Raw genomic sequence first — 6,626 nt, forward strand, 5'->3', positions numbered from 1 at the left:
GCAGACTTGTCACTCTTTTTCTACAGGTATCATAGGATGCCCTCCCTTATTCTGCTTCATGTAACTGGTACTAGAATGATCATTTCCTGATAAATGAAGGCACTTAATCAGTCCTTTTCCCCTTGGAAGAGGACTTTTGGGGATATTGTTATATCATTTAAAATAATATTTTGGAATTTAAGTTTACATTGCTTTATTTTTCACTTGAGGTGACTGTATATAAATATTTTCCTCTATTTTATCATTGCTGATAAAGTAAGCCTACGGTATACAGACAAATAATTCGCCTTTGATGTATTGAAACTGTGAGATATAAAGTAGACTTCTCTCTTGTGTCCATGTTTCTGACTATAACTCTGTTCTTCTGTGTTTTTATAAGTTGGAATAAACGTTGCTTACGGGCAACGGAGAGCCTACAAGCTTACCAATAATTTTTATGTAATTGAAATCAAGCAACCCTAGTGAAGGATCTCACATATGTATAATGATATATGTATATGTACAAACTTCAGAAAGAAATAAACCAAATGTATTTCATCTTCTGCAATTGAATGTTTTTTGTTGGAGTCCGTGCAGTTGCTTCCTGCAAGAACATAAAGGTGGCTTTAACAGCTCACGCAGCAACCTCTGGCTGTTCTCCTCAAGGAAGACACAGACCCATTAGCTCGTGCAGCAAGTTCTTCAGCGCACCCTTCTGATTTCTGGCAGCCAGCAGTTTCAGGGTTTCCTGATATGGAGAGTGCATGTACTGTGCCTTTCAGAAACAGCCTGGCATTTACGCAAGGCTGGTCAAGCCCCTCACAAATGCGTAGCAAACAGTCCTTGCTGAAGGAAGCACAATGAAGCACGTGGTTGGAGCCCATGTACTGCACACATACTAGCTCTGTGTGAGGCCAGCTGGAGCATGTTGCTTTTCCTTTTGCATTTCTGCAAGAGGTGGCTGCCCCTCCAGGCTGTTACAGGTTGTATAGCCTGCAAGGTTACCACTGCTTAGCTGTGAAGAGACACCAAGAGGAGAATTAACGGGTTAAAAATGCATTTACCAGCACGTGGGTTGGAACAGGGAGGCTGCCACAAAGAGCTCTTCAAAAATGATTGAGTGTTGACCTCAAAATTGTTATGAGATTTTTTTGGAGGCACTGTCAAGGTTGGAAATGGCGGATGGCCTTCTGATTGGGAAGCAAGGATGCAGGAGAAGCAGAAAAGTCAGCCACTAAATTAAAACAGAGAGTGCAGAAAGACAGAGGTGGGAGTGGGTGAGAAATAATGGCTGTCCAAAGCGAGATAAAACAGGCTGTACAACACACAGAAAGCAAACAGCCTTGTGCTTGCAGTTCTTGGGACCGACATGGCTCAATGTGGGAAGGTAGGGTACTGTGTGGAGAGTGAGTAACAGGGTTAATGAAGAGGACGTGTCCAGAACCAGGTGGGACATGCAGAAGCTTTACAACAGGACTGAGAGCTTGTGTTGAAGGCAATAATAAAGGAGACATGTTTTTTCTTACTAAGATCTCTGTGCATGTTTGACCATCATGAGATTATTGTTTCTTTGTATTTTTAACTCCTAGAGACTCGGCATGTTGCCTTTAGATGAATGGCAAGACCTCCAGTGCTTGAGAGTTACACGCTTTCCCCAACACAAACACACGCATTCTGCCATGGGATGTCAGGTTTCTTCATTTCTGTTCCATCCTGGTTTCTTCAAAGCACTCAGGGTTTTTTGGTTCCATGCATGCCCCTGGATTAGTACGTCTTTTTCACAAAAGACTAAACAAAAAGGTGGTGAGGATGGGTGGGAGTATTTTACAAAGATGTATTAAATGCTTCCTCTAAGCCCAAATGAATGTTTTAACTGTATCTGAATGTTAATGTCAGTGCTGCTCACCACATCTTTTCCTATTTTGTCTTCCTAGCTGACAAGTCAATGCTGAGCATTTTCTAGTGAGTTTCTGCCTGGAATCGTTAGTCGTGTCACGTTGCTCACAATGCGTTAAACTAGAACAAGATGACAGAACAGGTGCATAGTGAAAGACAGATACATTTATATTCTGTTCATTGTTTGTCCATTTTCCGTTCAAGTTTCCACGTACGGAATATAATTATCAAGGGAGCCTGAAAGGGCTAGCTTGTGTATGCAGGTGAAACCACCAGTTCACAGAAGCTACACATCTCTAGCTCTTTATAAATAATGTAACATGGGAGAGTGACTTAGCCCAAAAGTAAAGCACAGTTTGGTCTGAAATTGTCGTGGATATCTCTAGATTATAAAGGGAAAGAAGAAGGTTCTTACCCAGCAGAGCACTGATGTACCACAGTGGCCTCCTAAATTGCAAGGAAAGGGGGAAAGTACCCACCCAGTAGCCTCTAAAGTAGGGCTTGAGGGGGGATCATATGCTGATGACCAAGGTTTTCATCTGTCAGGCCATGACATGTTCCAGCTCTTTCTTTCCCTGTTTGCTGCTAAATCAATATTTCTCAAATTATCCCAGCCACTATATTAATAATTTCTCCCAGAGAAAAGGGCCATCCTAGGAAACATGTTTACTGCACAACAGCTAGCCACTATGCCAGGCTTGCTGTCATGGTCATGCTCATTTTAGGGCACCTCTTCTTGGTCCTGTTGCACTGCTATTTTTTGAGTGGACCAATTACATAGATAATGCGGGTCTCTGTTTTACTGCTCTGCTCTTGGCAGCAAGACACAGGGACAAGGAGCTTTACTAGAATGAGGTGGAGGAATTCCAGGCTAAGTAGACTGATTTGCCTTGGAGAATGTGTAAGGTAATGTGTTGCTATTATGGACTGGAAATTTGTGGGGAGGTTTTGGCCCGTTGTACCTGGGCAGGGTGTACCAGTAATACTGTACACAGCTGAGATTGCCCCAGTAACAACTTGGGAAACACTGGACTTTGGTACAGATGTTGCTGAATTAGGCCATGAGGAAAAAGTGACAAGCAATATGTCACGTCTTAGGGAAGAACTTGGGCGAGAAAGGGAGGTACAAGGGTGGCAGATGGGTTGTTCCAGAAATAGAAATAATGATTCTAAGGCAGAAAATCTTCTGAAAGGAAGAGTACCGGTACCTACAGATACCTTGCAAACCTGAGCCAACAGGAGTCCCTGTGTCTGGAAGACTAAGTGTGAGAGGGTGGACTGCAGAGGGATAGATTTCCACCCTGGTAATAGGTCATGTAGGAAGGGAAGGGGGTGGATTTGTAAGTGGATAGTAGATGTGTGTGATTCATAAGGTTTGAGAGTGTTAGATTAACAGCTTTATAATTGTGTGTAATAGGGTGGAAAACAGTATAATTGCAGATTAGAAACAGAGGCGTGTTTATTTGATAATCAGTGGATTGATTACCTAATAAATTGACAGGTTTCTTATTAATGTATTGCTTAATCACTACTGTTTCCTAAATCAGTTACATCTTGATTTTGCAATCTAAATGGAGGGAGCTGCTTTCTGAAATAACAGTTACATGGCGAGAAGGGCTCCAGGAAAGTTCTTACCTAGTTTTAACTTGCTTCAGCCTCAAGAACTTCAATGACTGAGACTGTTATCTGTAGAAATATTCGAAATCATTTGAATTATACAGGAGCTCTGTCACTGACCACAAGCCACAAGCTAAAAAGAATGAGTATTGAGAATGCAAGAGTAACAGTAGAAGGACATATCGGGAAAGCAAGGTCTGTGAATTAAAATCTCAGGGATAGACTTTTATAATGCACAAGCATTGTCTTTTCTCAAGGAACAAACACTATTCGTCTGCATGTGTAAAGGCACTGGTGAGCCTTTATTGGTTCAGTCTTGAAATGTAGGTGAAATGGACTGTGTGGATGGCTGTAAGACCGCAGAAGAAAGCAGAAAATGGGACTGGGGGCTGAAAACTTGGTGGAAAACATGGCAAGGAGGGTTTGCTTCGGGGGAGGATGAACAGGACTGCTTGAAAGCTGAAGGCAAGAAGAAAACTGAACAAGGCTGTGGAGAAGAAGCATGGGAGGCAACTGAATAGCCCACAGTTACCACTTGGAAAAGCCAATCCATTAGTAAGAAAGGAGCAGCCACTTGTGAAGGTTGCTGAACGCCTCCCTTAGTCCAAGTGCTCTTCTCATGGAAAGTTCTCAGTCCCCCATTGCTTGCAGAGGCACTTTGAACACTGTCAGGGCTGCCATGGAGTCAGGAGAGTGTGCTGTGTGCTGGCCTTCAGAGAAAACTGCTCAGTTAGCCAAGGAAAATGTTCCTTCCTGAGCTTGGAAGGCAGCAGCATCCCTGGGTCTGTGTGAACTGTCTGCTGAATGGGGAGCAGCTTTGCTGGATAAGGGCAGGACGCCCCGTTTCCACTTCCCTTCTTCCCAGCCAAGCTGAAGCCTGCTTTCCCCTTACCACTATACAGAGATCGTTCAAACGCTGTGAGTTTGAGTGGGTGGGTAGTTGTTCTCTTCCCACCCCAAGAAAATGTCTTTTTTCAGCCAGAAATAATCTTTCTGATCCATCTCACCTTTTGGTGCTGAGCTCAGAAGTGCGCAATAGAGATGGTTTGTCATCTCTTTAAATATTTGTAGTCAGCTTGAGCAACCTTTCCCTCTCTGCCCAGACGTCCAGTGTAATTAAAGCACACTTTCTCTTTTCAGGGTAATTCCATCCAGGACTTGCTAACCAAGACACGTGTCTCAGAGGGTCACGTGTTGGTGCAGTCTCCAGCACAGATACATGCCCTGTCATTTGGGAAGAAGTGGTCTTGATGAAGGTGATGACAGGGATGCTGCTGTGAGGGTGGGTGTGGAGAATGGTCCTGTCGAGCCAGAGGTGCATGTATGATGCCCAGCTCTTGGTGCGCACCTCTTCCTTTCCCATCCCATCCCACCTGGGGCTGAAGTGTGCTAAGACTGAGTTGGCCAGAGACATTATCAGCATAATTACCCGAGTAATAAAGACACCAACTACTGCACCCCTGGCTTCTCCCAAAGAGATGCTCACCATGGCAGAAACTTACAGCAGGCTGTGCCTGGAGCGGGAATACTCTTCATGTCTGGGAAAGATCCTGCTGGGACAGCTCTGAGGGGGCCTTGCAGCCAGCCAGTGATAGGAAGCATGGTGTAAAACCCGAGTCTCTTTTACCACAGCCATATTACCCACGCTGCGTTTCTCAGGCAACTGAGGTGTGGGAGGCAGTTAGAGACTGTAATTGTTTAGAGGCGAAAGAAGCCCATACACACACACACACACACACAGAGACACGAAAAACCCTAAAACCCCAACAAAACAAAAAACCCAGAAGTGCTCTTTCTGTTTAGCTGCAATTTCTGACTGCACTTTAGACAAATTGTCAGCATCCGCATTCCCATTGGCAGGGAGCCAGGCTCCCCAGCACGCTGATTAAACCATGTGTGGGCAAAATGTAGGCAGATGATGGGGACCAAGAACACTGAAACCTTGGAGAGCTTTGTTTTGCTTGCTTTTTCTCTCCAAACTCCTTGTAGGCTGGTTCTCTGACCATCCTTCACTGGGGCTGTTCTGCGGCCTGAAGCTCCAGCTTTGGGAGCTAAGAACTGTGAAGCTGCATAGGCTGCTGCTCACAGTATGTAACCCCTGGCTGCTTGCTCACCCGCAGGTGAGCAGATAGGCCCTGAGTGCAGTGAAGGCTGAAAATGCTGAACCACAGTAACATGAGGGGGAATTTTTGCAGGCGGATGGGAAACCCTCTTCTGCAAGGGACCCATCTGCCAGCAAAGCACATGCTCCAGGTCCAGCTTCAGCCTCCCCGGGTTCTTCTCTGAGAAGCATGGCTTTGCTTCAGTGGGCTGTGCTGCCCTTCTCCACCCTGAGGCACTGGATTCCCCCCGGCTGATAGCGCAGCCCTGGAGATGGAGTTTGAGACGTCAGATTTATAGTCTCTGCTGCTCCAATCTCACAGCTGTAGCATTGCTACTGCCTGGCATGTGAAGACTGGGGACCATTGCATCGTTGCAGGACTGTGTCTGCCTGTTGCGGTGGACACCCCTGGTTTATATTGACTTGCTTGTTCACTCACTCTTAATTTGGTCTCTCACCATTCTCTTAGGGCTATCAGCACACAGGCAGGAAGGTTGGTTGACCAACCTTTGGAACCACAGCATGCATTAGGTGGACACACTTTTCAGGAACATAATGACTCAGCTCCACTGAGACTCAAGGTTGTTCTGCTTCCACATCAGAGGTGATGCCACCACAAAGGGTTTGACTGGATAGCTACATCTCCAGTGATATAACTCTGCTTTAAAATGCGTGAGCTGCACTGAACATGTGTGGGCATCCCTATCCAGAGGAAGGGTGGCCTCCCTGCAGCCTAGCTTCCAGAGCAAGGCAAACTGAATCCTGTTTTTGAATCTGAACACGCAAGCTGAATCCCTTTTTTGTAAATCCCATGGCAGTTTGATTCACATCTTTAGCTAATTCCTCTTGAACTTTCCAAGAGATCTGGCACCAACAAGTCCCTAGAGGTGTTTTGCAGCCCTCTGGGCTCTTGCTGCACTTGTGATTCATCAGATGTCTTCGTGTTTAGCTCAGTGTGCAGTCTGACTGACGGGGCCTCCTTGCCAAGTGTTAGGAGCTGCAGAAGCTCTGCAGAGGCTCACACATGCTGACC

Source organism: Psittacula echo (assembly GCF_963264785.1).
Source record: "Psittacula echo genome assembly, chromosome: Z".
Lineage (NCBI taxonomy): Eukaryota > Metazoa > Chordata > Aves > Psittaciformes > Psittacidae > Psittacula > Psittacula echo.